The sequence below is a fragment of the Mandrillus leucophaeus genome, unplaced genomic scaffold (assembly GCF_000951045.1).
Source record: "Mandrillus leucophaeus isolate KB7577 unplaced genomic scaffold, Mleu.le_1.0 Scaffold884, whole genome shotgun sequence".
NCBI lineage: Eukaryota > Metazoa > Chordata > Mammalia > Primates > Cercopithecidae > Mandrillus > Mandrillus leucophaeus.
The window spans coordinates 1,095,338-1,111,222 of record NW_012109630.1 but is presented as its reverse complement, the minus strand read 5'-3'; the positions used below and the strand labels follow the sequence as shown (position 1 = coordinate 1,111,222).

General features: G+C 37.7%; 1 long non-coding RNA gene and 1 pseudogene across 2 annotated transcripts in view; both read left to right on the top strand.

Moving 5' to 3' along the window:
* Window positions 1-1,635: 1,635 nt before the first annotated feature.
* LOC105531414 overlaps window positions 1,636-15,885 on the top strand; it is a 68,667-nt gene continuing 54,417 nt past the window's right edge. Inside the window, exons 1-3 of the long non-coding RNA XR_001004799.1 lie at window positions 1,636-2,121; window positions 4,888-4,996; window positions 5,119-5,492. This is a non-coding gene — a long non-coding RNA (uncharacterized LOC105531414). The remainder of the gene's footprint in view (window positions 2,122-4,887; window positions 4,997-5,118; window positions 5,493-15,885) is intronic.
* On the top strand, window positions 6,048-6,810 carry LOC105531413 (annotated as a pseudogene). The gene has a single exon (XR_001004798.1). The product of XR_001004798.1 is annotated as an uncharacterized LOC105531413 (transcript).

The following is a 15,885-nucleotide window of genomic DNA, read 5'->3' as shown; positions in this document are numbered from 1 at the left end:
CAACAAAGTTGATGGTTTACTCCATGCAGCTAAATTCTCAGAAGAAAAACTGAAATCACGTCTTTAAAGAGCATTTTTTCTTAATGTACTACCTATCTGTAAATAAAAAGTTTAAACCATAATGAAAGCAAACTTAAAAAGTTGACTCTAGTTAAATATTGGAAGAGACTGAGTAACTTGACTACCATCAATTTCCTGAGGACTTGGCCAAATTCTGCTTGCACTTTCAGCCTAACCTGCAGGGGGCAATAGCTTGACACGAATGACAACAAAGGCTGCTGAACTATTAGACTTGAATATCTGACTATGACCCTGGAATGTTGTGTAGGTTGGAAAGAGTGCTTAATTAATGTATATTGAAACAAAAGATAGGAAAATTGTTTGATTTGTCTTCAAGCTATATTTTTAGACTAATTCATAACTGTTAGTTTTTTTTTCTTTCTTAAAGAGATTATCAAAGTTTTAGGAGACACATTCATCTTTAGAATTTTCCTGAACGAACACTAATTGTTTACTATGGAATTTGTGTAATGTATGTTACCAAAGAAAAGGCAGCAAAATCAAAATGACCATAGTTTTCAGTGTTCAAATGAATGACAAAATCAGAGGAAACATGGAATTTTCAGATATAGTTAATAAAAGATTGTCACATATCTAGATAATAAACTCTGTTTCAATATTTTTTAAAACCTATAACTATAAATGGGTGGGGGAAGTCATCTCATTGTTTGCAATAGGTCTTCTTTCCATATATCAAACCTTAATTTTTAAAACTGGTTTAAACTTAAAATCATGATCAACAATTAGTGAGTTATCTCTTTTATTGCTATATATTTTTCTATTACAAGTGGAATAGAATTTATTGGCTATTGATAATCCACACTCTCTTTCCCTCCCTCTTGGTATTTCCACTCCCTCCCCCATCCCTATATTTCCCCATCAACTGATCTGCGAAGACTGGAAACAAACCAAAAGGGGTTTTGGCTAGAGAGAGTAATTACAGAATTAGAAAGGAAAACTCTTCTCATCTCCTCACTGCAATCATATTTAATGTTCATTATGTCAATTTTAAATGATACAAAATGCCTTCCCCAAAAGGCATCCTGATTTCAAGAAGTCAAAAGTGTACCTGGCATTAAACAGCCTTGAGTCAATCCTGGTGGGATTAACTGGACTGAGTTTCTGTATACTGCACATGCTATGGATCTACTTTGATCACAGTAAGGAAAAAAATGATAATAGATTTTTTTTAAAAGAATTGCTGCACAGGAGTGTTCCGTTTCTTTTATATGTCAGAGTTTGATCTTGATAAAAACCTTTTAAAACATCCTTTTCCCCCCACTATGGTAAAGAGATCATATCTATTTTTGCTTTTCTTTAAGAAAAGAAAATGGGGATTGCTTACACGGGGAAAGAAAATTTTATTCTCCAACACCCCCTCCCATTCTACTAAACCATTTTAGTCGACATATGTTTGTTATCAGAGAGAGGTGCTGTGAACACACAGCCATTTTCTTAGCAGCTTTTTGACTGTATGTTACCATAGTCCCACAAGGCATTGGTCCTTTCCCATTGGGAAGTCATGAATAAGAGACTATGAAGCTTGCACGTCAGATCTTCCTCAATTAATCCACCATTAGCATGTTTGGGATCCACTACTGGATGGTTAACAGCAGCTTTTGCAACTGTACGCCGACCATATCCAATTATGCTCTGCTAAAAATGAACTCTTTGCAGACCAACCCTCTCGGCTGTCAGTGTTTTCCGTTTTCCTATTTTAACGTTTGTGTATAGTGGCAGGCGACAGATGGTGTAGATCAGATCGATTTGATTGCATTAGATGATTTTTTCCCTTCCCCACTCCTTTCTGGAAGCTCGCATCAGCTGAAGGCTATCGCCTGGGACTCCTCGGAAGCATGAGCAAGCCGCCACCACGCGAAGGCATTGGGGCACAGCCAGCGCTAGGCGCCGAGGTCCCTTCCTAGGGCTTGTTAACACTGTAACCCGGCACTCGGAGAGAAGAAGCAGCTCCCACTGCCCAGAGCCTACCTCACCGCACATCAGATGACTCCCTGGCTTCTACACACAGTTGGAGTTCCGCTTGAAACCTGGATTTAGAGGGTAAGCACTTCAATCGAGATGGATTTGTGACAGTTACTTTGCCATACAGCAAGACAAATCTCAGCAAACGTAAAGGATGTAGGATGTATGGGAGAGGGAGACTATGTTTACATCGAAAAATGTGTTTCTTTTTGTCTGAGAACGAGAGTATTATTCAGTAAAGATGTGTATACTCTTTTTCCATTGATTGTAAGAGTCGACTACCACCCTCCTCCCGATTTTTTCTCTCTCCTTGGTGTTTCCCCCTTTCTACTTGAGAGGGAAGGAGAGAGGGAGAGGGAGGGAGTCAAGGGGGAAGAGAGAGAGAGAGGGAGAGGGGGGGAGAGGGGGGAGAGAGAGAGAGAGAGAGGCATTTCAGCTTTAGCTTAATTGGCTTATTTCCTCAAACCGATTGCTTTGTCGCGTTTCTTTATGTATTTTTGGTTGCAAATTGCGAAGCGATTAACTGGAATGGGTGTTGGAGTGTGGGGGATACCATACGAAAGTACTGGGAACCGTCAGTGAGTCGCGGTGGCCTTGAGAGATCAAAAGGTGCTGAAAGCCCCCTGCCCGCAAAACACACCTCTAGTTATTGGGGCGCGAGAGAAATGTAGATTCTAATAAACATGGCTTGCAGGAGTCGATGAACAAAGGTACTTAATGCGGACCTAAGCCTCCGCTGATATTGTTCCGCTAGCAGTATCTAAATATTCAAAAGCGAAGTGTAAGTTGATCAACAAACGCCCTAATGGTATTGGGCTTTTTCCCTTTTCTGTTTTTGTGTGGAGGGTGGAGAAGAGGGGGAGGGTGGATGGGTGGGGGAAATCCGACAGCTTAAGGAGGCTTGAATTGAATATGCACCCAGCGGCAGTGGTCTCGTAGGAAATGGTGTTCTCGTAAGTCAGGCTGCCCCGCTCAAGCACGAGAAAGCTTTGGTTAGAGCTCAGAGCGTCAGTTCTGCTGCGAGTGCTGCCGGCTGTCGGCCCGGGTTGAGCTGTCCACTCGTCCAGGTGCTGAAGCTGGTGGAACATTGGGTAGGTAGGGAAAAGGCTGGCACTGCTACTTGGGTAGAAAGAAAGCATATCAACTGCGTTGTTCTAGTTTCTTAAAGCTTGTAAGTCTGTGGGTCACTGTGTGTATATATTTCATTTTAATTGTGAGGAAGCAAAACTGAAGGAGACTACTTGGAAAGCATTGAAAAGCTGTGTGGGTATTTATGCTGTGATTCTGATGCCCTGTGTATTGGTGTGTGTCTGTGTGTGTGTGTCTGTGTGTGTGTGTGCCTCCCTTGACCATCCTTTTGAATTTAAAACGTTCCATTTAGTAAATCCAAGCCTATCTGTATAATGTGTTTCTTGTTTTCCTTTTAATATTAGTTGAGATTTAAATAGAAGAGTGCAGAAGCAAATGTACACTTTGCTCATAGACTATTGCATTACTTTCCCTAAGGGCTTTTGTTTCTAGGAGTTCAAGCTGAAGAGAACCTGTCAGCTTTCTGAATTTTTTTTTTCTTTTGGTTCTAGCCCCAGAGAAAAGCTCCACTTTATACCTATGTTAGGTAACAGCATAAAACAGTGCTTATTTATTTGTTTTATTGATATCTGTCTTTTTGTAAGTGGTGTACTCAAGAGTTATCTGAAAATAATGTAAAACAGGCTGGTAGTTGGGCTATACTGGTTTTCTTTCTAGTTATTTTAGGTTCAGACATTATATATTAAACATCTATTCATAAAACCTAGAATTCAAGTTGATTTTTCCATCTGTAAGTCACATGTCAAGAAAATGATGAGTTGGTGTGCCTGGATAGATATTATATTTTTTTAAAAAAAAAAATAAGAGCAAGCACAACCTAAGTGCCTTAAATTGCAACCAGGTCAGTTAAAGATGAGTTGTGGTAGTGGGAGAGATTCTGTTATATAATTACTCCTTGATGAAGAGCTATTTGCACTTACATAATTTGGGAAATCATAATGTCTATTGCCATGTTTCCATATTCCTCCCCATTCCCCTTACATGGATGTACTTTCATGTATTTGAGAGTAAAGGGGAAAGCAAATTGAGAACTTTCTAATGAAGCTACACCATGTCTTGGGTAGTGACGTTGCACTTGTCCATTTTATTTAGTGAACAATAAACCCCCATTATCAGAATATCCACTGCAGGATCTTAAGACAAAGCTTTTCCAGTAAGAGCCATATTGATCATCAAAGAATCACAGAGATTCTCTCTCTAAATGCCAAAATTACACTCACTTTGCAAATGAGTTTTTATTGGCTTTCTCTTCTTAAAATAATTTTTATGAACACAGAGCTTCAAAGGTTTTTCTGTAGAGGTGTCCACAACAGCTGTACAGCAATGCATTTATAGTATATATTTTAAAGGTGTGCTATGAAATTAAATATTGTGGTGATATAAAATGATACTTAAATCATAGAAGCTCTACCAGCTTCTCAACTCAGTTAGTTTTGATACTATGGAAAATGGATTTAATTATTGTAAGCCTTGGAGCTTTTTTTTTTCTTTAAAAATCATTATGTTGTATAGCTCTAAGGCCTTCAAAGGAAAGATGCCTATTTTTGTAAATCTATAAGTATTTGATTTCAAGTAGTAAATTGAATAACTGTTTATTTTCTATGATCTTGGACTTGAGAAAAATGCATTTCCAAAACATACTATTGAAAATTTCACCCATGCATGACCCTATCTTTAAGCCTCACTTCTTCCCAAAGCCGTCTGGGCAAATATATTTGTAATGTTTGTGTGGGTAACTATTCATGTCTCTTACAGGGTTCTCTGGCTGCCATGGCACTCAATCAAACCACCTAGAGCGGACTGGCCGAGACCAGACTGGGTACCAAGCAGAGAAGTGCAGAGGAAGGCACTGGGAGAGCACCAGGTAAACTGAAGGTTACTTGTCACTCCCACTTGTGCCCAAAGATCCTTGCCACATCTTTCCTCCTCACTGGAAAGACAGCACTCTTCTGTGTTAAGTATTTGGTTTTGTGATTTGTGTTTCAGAATTGGAAATAGAGCGGCCATTTGGATTTGGGCAGGAAGCAGCCGAGCACAGCTTTGGATCCTTCTTTAGGGAAATCGAGTTATGGATTTATGGTCCCGGTCAAGCTCAGCCCATCCCCAGCCAGGGGCGGGCTCAGCGAGCAGCAAGAGTTCTGGTGGCGGCAGCGGCGGCAGTAGCAGCGGCAGCGGTAGCAGCGGCAGCGGCAGCTTGGTCCTCTGACTCTCTTCGGTGACGGGTATTCTTGGGTGGATAATACGGATTACGTTGTTATTGCTTAAGAATACGCGTAGTCGAGGAGAGTACCAGCGGCAGGGGGGCAGCGGCCGCCCTCCCCAGCCCACCAGCTGGCCACTAAACGCCCGTGGTTGCCAAGGTAGCACTTTCTTGTTCTTTTCATTTCCTCGGGTATTTTCGCACTGGTTCCACCGGAAAGGCTGTGCGCTGCGCCTCTGGTGACCAGGACTGGAAAATGGGTTCGCGCAGGGGGCGGGGGGCGAGGTGAAGAGAATGGGCGGGGAGAGGAAGGGGGTCCGTTCCCCCGAGCCTATGGGGCGGTTCTGCGTCCCCTGCCCGCTCCTCTCCTCTCCACGGTGGGGTGCGGCTCGGGGGAGAGACGCGTTCTGGGCAATTTTCTAAAGTTGGGAACGACTGAAAGGCCTTGAGCAGTTTGGGAGCGTCGCGAGTGAGGTGCTGAAGCTGGGCAGAGGGTCGCTGGGGGCTGCCTCCGCAGAAAGGGCGTGTCCGTGGGCGAAGGTGCCCCCGCAAGCCTGCGGAAGCGCGTGACTTCGCGAATCCCGGGCCCGGGGCGGTGCCGGAGCCCCACCCCCGGCCGGCCGCGCCGCTCCGCAACCAGACTAGGCGGTCGAGCTGGGGAGGGGGCGGGGGTCCGGGGGCTGGGTCCCCGCGGAACTTCCAGATCGGAAGTGTGGTGGGTCTCTCAGGAACGCATATTTTCTTTTCGGATTCTCCGAGAAGGGGTGGAGAAACAGGATGGGAACCGGATTGGTTGCAGTGTGGCACAGACCTGGAACCTTCCTGAAAGAGGTTGGGGCAGGCAGTGACTGTTCAGACGTCCAATCTCTTTGGGACACCTCTTCAGCGCTGTCTTCCCTGCCTCTGCCTTTAGGACGAGTCTCAAACACCAACAAACTCAAGGCACGTCCCCTCTCTCAGGTCAGCTGCGAAGGGACGGGAGCAAGAGAGAGCCTCTCCCTCCTTCTACTTCGAGTTTTTGTTTGTTTGTTTCAAAATATTAATGGACGATAAAACAACACGGATTTGTCACCTCCTAGCGAAGAGGAAGCTACCGCCACCAACTCCCTCAAGCATGCCCGGGCACTTCTGGGGACAATCGGACGTGGCAGGAGTTGGCATGCCCAAGATGGAGCTGGGAAGGATGACCCAGAGTGGAAGGCGTGGGCCGGTGCTCCAGGTCTCAGCTTTCGCCGTCGTCGAACCACACAACTTTGCCAGCTTTGCACTTTGCCTTTCCCTATTGTGAGGCATCTGGGACCGTCCTATCAAGGCGCTTCAAAAGTGTAAGGACAGAGTGCTGGGGACAAGAACGTACCAGGGGCCCAGAAGAATTCACTAGCGCGGCCAAACACTAAGACCAGGTTTCCTCCCTGCGTAGTGGTCGTTGGTTGTGCACGGGCTGCGCACGAAGACTGAATTTCTGAGAAATGGAAACTGCAGGAGAAAAATCAAATAAACTTAGAGGCCTGCGAAGCTCTCCCTCTCGTCGCTCTGGGATCCCTCTAAGCTGACCTGCAACTCATACACCTTCTGCCCCTGGAGGATGGGCCTTTCCCAGGCACGAAGTGCGTGTGCCCCACTGGGCTTTTGCCCACAAGAGTGGTCTGAATCCTGGAGAGGCTGACACCGAGGTGTCTTGAAGGAGGCAGGCACACTCTTATGCTTCCCCACCTAGGGTTTCGCCTTTCTTCTAATATTTAGGATTCCCAGTGAAGGGTACTCCACACACACGCTCTCCCTACCCCTAATCCCACCCCATTGTGTCTGATCCCACAATTACTCCCAGGGTATCTATACTCACAGTTTTTGCGCTCAAAAAACATTGCTGTCTGCAGGGAACGGGTGGAGCCCTTCTCAGAAGCTCCCGGGGGCGAGTCCATTTTAAGAATGAGTTGAAGTAGGAAAGAAAACACAGATGCTGTCTTTGCATTCGACATTCTATCACCAGCAAGAGAATATGTAACTCCTGTTCTTTCCTTCATTATTCCATGAATTACCTTCTTTCTCTAGGGATCCACCAGTTGGTGATTTAGGGCTTTTAAATATTGTGCTTGTTATGTATTTAACAAAATGCAATATGTCTACTGGTGGCATTGTTTCATTGGGAAATTAGAAAAGTAGAAGCTACATACTTTAGCTCCTAGGTGGTCTCTAGAAAGTTGGCCTCATGCTGGTTGGCTAAATAATAAGTGTTTAGGATTTGAAAGAAAGAAAGAGAGTTGAAGGCCTGGTGACAGAGTTTGTGAGAAACCAAAGATGTAACACTCTGGCATTTGTTGAGGGGATGAGGAAGAACTTTTGAAAAATAAGCTGTTCTATTCAGTTTCGTGCAGATTTATTGCAGTTGCTTCATCGAAGAAGAGTAATGTTTAGAGTGGAATAATTGCAGATGCTAGTGATGAAATCTAAAGGAAACCTCTACTCATAGTTAACAAAGTATTTTGTTGTTGTTGTTTAAATACTTATCTCATTGCTTTCTTTCCTTTGCAGAATCATTTTCCTATAAAAGCTTCCATTAGGTGTCAGTCTGACTGAACTGGTTCTTATTTAAGTTTGGGGTGAAAATGTTCCATCATCAGACCTTTTAAGATAAGAAAGTGGGAAAAATTAAAACTTTATTAAGTTGAAATTACTGGAGGTAGTTTTTATTGTTACAAGGCAGCTTTTTTCTTTCCAGAAAAATAATGTAAAAGTCTATCACCACTAGTCAATTACTGATTTTGCCCTGTCACTGTCCATAGCCAAGATTAAGGAAGTACAAAATGCTTGTTTGTGCTTTTCATGCTAGATGCAAGTAGTATTAAGTAGTCATAATTTTTGGATGGCTTTTCAGTTGATGTCCTAATACTAGAAGGGTAAGCAGCCTTTTCTAATATTTGTTTTGCTTTACAAAGGTGATAGAAATTTTTCCTGAAAAAAGGAACATAGATTCAGCTTAAGCTGTTCATTTGACAATACTGAGGGCACAGTAAAGGAGAAGGGAGACAAATTGTGAAAATTACTTTTGTCCACTAGTTTTACTTTAATAAAGCCTGCCTAAATACTCAGAATTTATGAACACAATTTGTGATGTATAGGTGGGAGATTTTAGGTTGCCCATTTAAATTTATATAATGTCTATAAATGATCAATTTTATACTGTAATATTCATTAATAAGTGTAAGAAGAAACATCAGCTTGATTGGTCGTTTGCTACCGGGTCCCAAGTAAGCAGATTGATAGAAACTGCATTTTTCAGAAAATTTGCTTATTTTATTCTTTGTATTTGTGAATCCTGTTCTGATGTTGTTGCTTGAATAGAATTGTGGGGAGTGGTGATGGTATTCATGGTTAAAGATCCATAGAGCATCATGACAACCCCGTGAACTTTCCCCGAGGCTATTGTGAGCCCTAGAATGATGTGGCTGTTGGTGTCAGAGCAATGGCAATCTAGAACCAGAACAGAGGTCCCAGTGAAAGTCCAAGCAAAGGCAAGAAACGATGAAGTAGCATTTTGATGGAAGGAATATTCCATAAACCCTATTATCAATTTTTGTCTTACATTCCACATTAGTCATGAGAAATACTCAAATATAAAAATATACAACAAAGGTAGAGATGATGGGTATATTGGGAAACATTTTTGTGTTTTATGTAGGGCAGAGGAGAAGTACTAAGGACATAGACGGAAAGACAGTATAAGGCCATCACAGTTGTTCACCATCTTGTCAATATATACAGGTGCAGCTACCATTGTATTACAGAAATGACAGAATGATGTTCTTACAGTGTTGGAAAGTAGTGTATTCTGCATAGGAGACTTACTATTTAAAAGTAAATTTCTTTTGGATGTATTTTCAGTAAGAAGAAAAAATGTAATAATGACATCAGAATATTTAAGGACTTTTAAATCATTTAGCTATTGAATTTAGTTATTGATAGCTGTACAACTATAAACACGAATGCTAAATAGATTTTAAGCAAATAGCTTTGTAGCACAATTTGTTTTTTAAATGTTTTCAGATTTTTATCTTAGTGCTTATACTTTAAATCATGACTTACAAGTCTTATGTTTAAGTCTAGAAAACATTTTGCATGAGTGTATAAAATAAACATTTTAGTTGAGGAAACAATGCAGTTCATCCAAAAAAAACATAAGCCAGAAAAGATATATTATAAAATTTAAAATTTCTTGAAATGTGTTTATCACCCAGTAATTAGTCGAGTTTGTGGAGTGCAACCTAACAATAAAATCAGTATATCTGTATATTTGTATCATTGACCAGCTCAAAAATGTATTGCCAGCTATATCTTGTGAGTTCTGAGTTCTGTTATCCTGGCTAATAATAATGTGAGCTAAGCAAGGCAGTCTGATCTTCAACACAATTAAAATATTATAATGCATATGCAAGGGTAAAGACAACACTTCATTTGCTTTGTTTGTGGAAAAGGCCTTTGAGACTCCTAGTATTTGAAAATATATACATATATAGTAGATCAAGCTAGAACCAAATGTTAAAAACCGGAGTCCTAAAGCATGCAGTTCAAAGATATTAAATAAGGGTTATTGCCTTTATTAATTTTAAACCAATACTGAATCTCGTTCAGTTAAATTACAAACTAAAGAAGACGTATTGCTGGAATCTGTTAATACTATGTTTTCAGTTAAAATGCAATTTATATCATAATATGCTTTTTAAAAAGTTGACAAACTATATTACAATAGTGACATAATTGCATAATTTGAAAGTAGTGTCTATTTGTAAACTTGAATGAAATGTGTGCTTTTTGGAAACACTTTTTCTGAAAAGATTATTTTTATAAAAATGATACATTTTAATTGGAAAATTGATATTTCTTGCAATTTTGTTTTTAAAATTTGTATTCAATACATGAGTGAGTATTAATTGTTTGAAGCCTATTTTTGTCTCTCTAAGCTAGTGTAGTCAATTTCAAGAACTGGTTCAAACAAGTCTCAAGATAAACTAAAAATTACTCATTTAAAATAGTTTTTTATATATCTGCCAAACAGTCCACTAGCTTTTGTACTCCAAGAAGAATGAATGAATGAATGAATGAATGAATGTCATGCCTGCTATTCTGTCAGAAGCAGATATGAGAAAAAGATCTTTTCCTTTGTAATGGAAATATATCATGATAAGACTTCCAAATATCCTGGATTGTTTTACAGATAACTACACAGGAATTAAAGTTGTAGAATGATTACTTTATGGATCCAGTTTCATGTAGGTTTTTTTCATAACTGTTATTTATATAGGATTTGGTGTTTACTGAAACAAAGCAAATTAGAGAATTGAGGCCATTACACCGAGAAATCTCAAATTTCATTTTGTCCCTCAATGACATGATACTTAAGGAGAGAGAATCTCTCCTGTGGTAGAAAGAACTTTGGAATAAGACTAGAAAATCTGATTTCGAGTACAGATTCTGTTGTGAACTATGACAATGGACCTGTCACACAGCTTGCCTTGTCTTCAGTTGTCTCATCCATAAGAAGGGCTAGATTTAGATTCGCTTAAAGCCTTTTTACCTCTTTAGGGTTCCATTTCAAAGAAAGTCTTTTTTTTTTTTTTTTTTTTGTGGTCTGAATCTATTCTTCATTTCATGTAAAGATGGCGTGCCAATTGATATCACAACTAAGAAGCTTTTAAAAAGTATTCACCAACATTTTATCTTGGTATTAAATAATAAAATGGTCTTTAAGATTTTTATTTAAATTCTTAAAGCATGAAACACATGGAAATATTTGTTGCTTTTTCATACTTCATTTTTTATTTGAAGTTTTAGTAGGGAAAAAAAGCCCCCAAAGAATGCTTTACAGATTCATTCTAATGTGTTAGCATGGGAGTACATGCATATGTATATCTGTATAATAAATCTGAAGCTACTCAAACCGTAGATCTATCTTCATAAGCATTTTAGCCTAATGAGGCCAAATCACAAACAACTCTATTCAAAGTTGATTTATATGATTGTAGCGGATAAAGAATGAACATGAAGAGTTGGCCTCTAAAAATGTTTACTCCTTGTGTAAATGTTTATACTATTAAATTCAATTACAATATTTAGAAGAGCGTGAAAATTACTGTGTTTGTTTCCATTCTGTTAAAAGGACCAATAATTGTCTAGGATATTTAATTCTTCTAAAATGGTTAATCTTTTAAAATACCTAGTCCAGTGTTTGGCACATAGTAGGTGCTCAAAATATTTATGAATTTTGTGAAAGCAATGATATCCTTTTGGGGCATATGTTAATATAAATTTTACATTTTTTCATAATTATTTAAAGTCACTATTACATAAAATGATTGTTGTACTGCATATATTTAAGTTTAATTTAATGTTAGACATAAATTTTAATTCTCAGATTTGTGTACTAATAGTGCAGTTCTTCTTTGCCAGGAAGGAAAATACATTGTCTCTAGTTATTTGATATAACTTTTAAATAATGGAAAAATCCATGAGAACATTGCTTTCAAGCTGGTATTCTTTTTGAAACTCCAAGTAGCTGTTTAATCTACTACTGAAATAGAAAATTTTAGTCCATGTGAATGTTACCTAATGTATTTTATTTAATATTAAATGTATACATATTTGTAAGAATTTATAAAGTTTTAAGAAGTAATCAATAGAAACATACTTTATGCAATATAATAATTACTGTGATAGGTATGTTTTCAAAGCTAAAGATCTGTATTACTTTTTTCTTAATTTTAAAAAATTATTTACTAGGAAAACAGACTAAATTACAATTTTATTTGAAAGGTGTGACTCTCTGGGATGGTCAATGTATAGTAAATATAAATTGACTTTTTAATCACAAAATAATACACTCATTGTCTAAAAATTAAAATAATATGCTTTATCAGCTATTGCTTTAATCAGATAGTTTACATGCTATCCATTCTCAGTTTAATTATGGGTATAAAATATTATGTCCATTGAAAACTTTGACTGATTTGTGTGCTACATGGAATCAAACACAAAAAGAATAGAGATTTAAAGAGAAAAAATTAAGTAAAAAATAAAAACTGAGAATAAGTTCAATAAAAGTTCTACAAAGTTTTCAAAAGTAATTGCCTTCAAATATGTATCTGGGGGTAGGAGTATGCGGTTTGGTAGTCATTTATTCACACTTTTATTAAAATATCTCATGTTCCTTTTTGTTGTTGGATGTGGTTGTCCATAAAACAGCTTTGAGATTGTTTTAAATATTATATAATAGAACAGAGTCAAAATAAGGAGATTCTTTACCACAAACAAGCAGGTTTCTGTTAGTTGTGAATGCTATGTTTATTAAAAATAGTGAGTGACGTTAAACTTTTGAGGCGGTTTCACATTTACATTTGGTGATTTGTGTAGTTAACAATTGGATTTGACAAGAGAAAAGGGACAATTATAGCAAGTAACAGTATTAATGATGTGGACTGGAGTGAAGAATGTACAGATTTTGGTGATGTATTAAGTAACAATAATGAAATTCCTGGTGTCTGGGACCAGTACACCTTGAAAAAATATCAATTTTAGAAAACGTTAGAAGAGGTCTTGTTTGTTATATGGTACCCTTTGCCCTGTTGTGATGCGTAGTGTTCAATATTGATTTTATATAGTTTATCTGTGTAGAAGGATTCTTTCATCGTAGAAGGATTCTTTCATAGCATGAGTGACAAGTTTATCCAAAAGTTCTTGCTTTCAAAGTCATGCTCTGATATAGAACTTTGAATCAATTAAAATAGAAATAATCTCGGAATAAAATAAGCCTAGCTTATCTGTAGAAAATTGAGAAAGGCAAGAAATCTGGATGTTTCTCAAGTAAAAGAAAGAATATCAGTCTGAAAAGACAAAGACTTCTGAAAATTGAGCCTAGGGGGACATGGCTTAAAAGAGACAGCCTTTTTAACAGTTTTTCTATTAGAAAATACATGTATGATACTTGAATTTGTGCTCTAGAAGTAAAGTAACCTGGGAGGATTTGTTAAGACAGTATTTCCTGATATAAAATATTGATACCAAGAGTTTAGTTTTTCCCATTCACTTAATTGATTTAGATTTTAGAGAGGAAATCTATTTGTTAGTTAACCATGATAAAGACAGAGAAGATTGATATGTTTGTCTTTGTCTAACTTGGCCCTTATTTCCAAATACATAACATTTCCACCTGATCATTTGTTTGCTTTTAATATGATTATTTTCCATTCCTATATCCACATGGAATACAAAATTTCAAAAGTCTTTGATAAGCTCATAGTAAATTCATATGATATTTAGTTGTCATTATAAATTTCTATCTCAGATCTAGTTCTTTGGTATGTAATACAATTCCCATGTTTCCCACATGAAGTCCTCACAACACAGAGAATCCAAATAACTTCTCCATGGACACTCAGATAATATTAGTAACCCATTTTCTAAGTCCTTGTTTGGTGTTTTCTTTCTAATACACTACACTAAAACTTCACTAAATGTTGAAGTTTTTCTCACAACGTTGCTCTTCCTATTGTCTGAGAATAATTCTTATATTTTTCATACTATTCAGTGATATTTTACTCAATTAATCTAAACTTTTCAAAAATTCTTATATTGTATAAGTAGATGTGAATGTATCAACATATTCCAAAGGTCTCTAGTGTGCTTATACTAATGATTTTTTAAATCTTGGAAAATGGTATAGGCTATCTTAATGTAGAAACAGAAAATGAATCATAATTAAAGGAATAACTTGATCTTTTACCCTAGTTGGAAATATTGTGGTAAAACAAGGGAAATGTTAATCACAAGTATATCAACTCAGTTTAATAAGCTTCCAAATGCAAATGTCAACTAAAAGATTGGATACAAAAATATTTGTCATGCAGTGTATTCAATGAAAAATTTAAAGTAACATTGTTAAATAACAGTGACCCCACGATGTTCTCATATCAAATAACAGAAATAAAATCACATTTTAATATACAATATAAAATTATATTTACTTTTACTTCACTTTTTAAATGTTCAAAGCTATCTTGTTGAATAAAGAAGAACAGATCGGCTATTGGATTAGGGCAGAATCAAAGTAAAATTCTCAGTTTTGCAAAACCCTGTTCACTTCTGTTGTGCTATTTATGAAAATTGCATGGTGGTCTGCCACTGCCACATCTGGGTGACTTGTAATGCTAACCATTTAGGGGTGTGAGAAGGTGATTTTTCACTGTGGGTTCAACCAACTTATCAATCATGAAGCATGCTCCTTATACATATGTTGCTTAATGACAAGGATACATTCTGAGAAACACATCCTTAGGCAATTTTGTCATTGTAGGAACAACATAGAATGTACTTACAGAAACTTACATGGTATAGCCTGCTATACACCTAGGCTGTATGGCAGCCTACTGCTTCTAGACTAGAAACCTGTACAGCCACATGTTACTATACTGAATAATGTAGCCCATTGTAACACAATGGTAAGTATTTGTGTATCTAAACACAACTAAATATAGAAAAGGCATAGTAGGAATACAGTATTACAAGTTTATGGGACCACCATTGTATATCCAACCTGTCGCTGATAGATACATCATTATGTGCCATATGACTACCAAATCATTCCTCTATCATAGCAGTGAGGGTTCACTAGAAAAAGTGGTGTAACTATCTTTGTTTCAAATTCATCAAGATAGAAAGTGGGTATTTCATCAAGATAGAAAGTGGATATCCTTTTGACCATTTAATCCCGTTTAATAGGTTTTCCTATTTTATTAATTATAAACAGTAACTGTAAATGACTATGTTCATTCTTTTTCTCAAGCTTTTTAAAAAGGTTGTAGATATAATCCCGAGATATGTAGATAGATAAACAGACAGACAGATAGAATGGCTCTTTAAAATCTATTTTGGTGCTCAAATGAAAATAATCCAGTGGAAAAATTGGCACTGAGAAGTCGCACCTAAAATAATCAATATTTTGTCCAAAGAAAAATGTTTTATGGATTCACATAATTTGGCCAAGAACAAAATGTTTTAAATTGTGTAAAGGATAGATTTTAATCCTCATACCAGCTAATTAAGCTTCTTCTGTACAACATACAGTTTTAAGTTAACAGTAATTAATATAGCCAGCTTGGAACCTCAGGAAGCTAAAGCCAGCAAGTGCTTTTTGGTTCACTCGAGAGGATGCGGTTTGATTGCTGGCGCCAGTAAACAGGTTGGGAATTGTCAACATTGTAATTAGCAGCAAGTTTCTGGATTCTATGCCTGCCAGACTAGTGGGTTGATGCTTGGAGCAGTTGCCCCAGTGGGGAGAGTGACAAACAAAGGAAGGGAATTTGAGCAACCTTGGTAGGCTCTGCCAGCATATGCCACTGGACCAATGTTTTTCTTGGCAAAGGTCTATTTTAAGACATCTAGCCGTGGTTTCCATAAAATATGAAACTCACCATAGCAACCAAAATGGCAAGCGTCTCTAGGAACCTTTCCTTGATTGGGTATCAGGTCAAACTGTGTTCAGAGTGATATTGTCTTACGTGCAG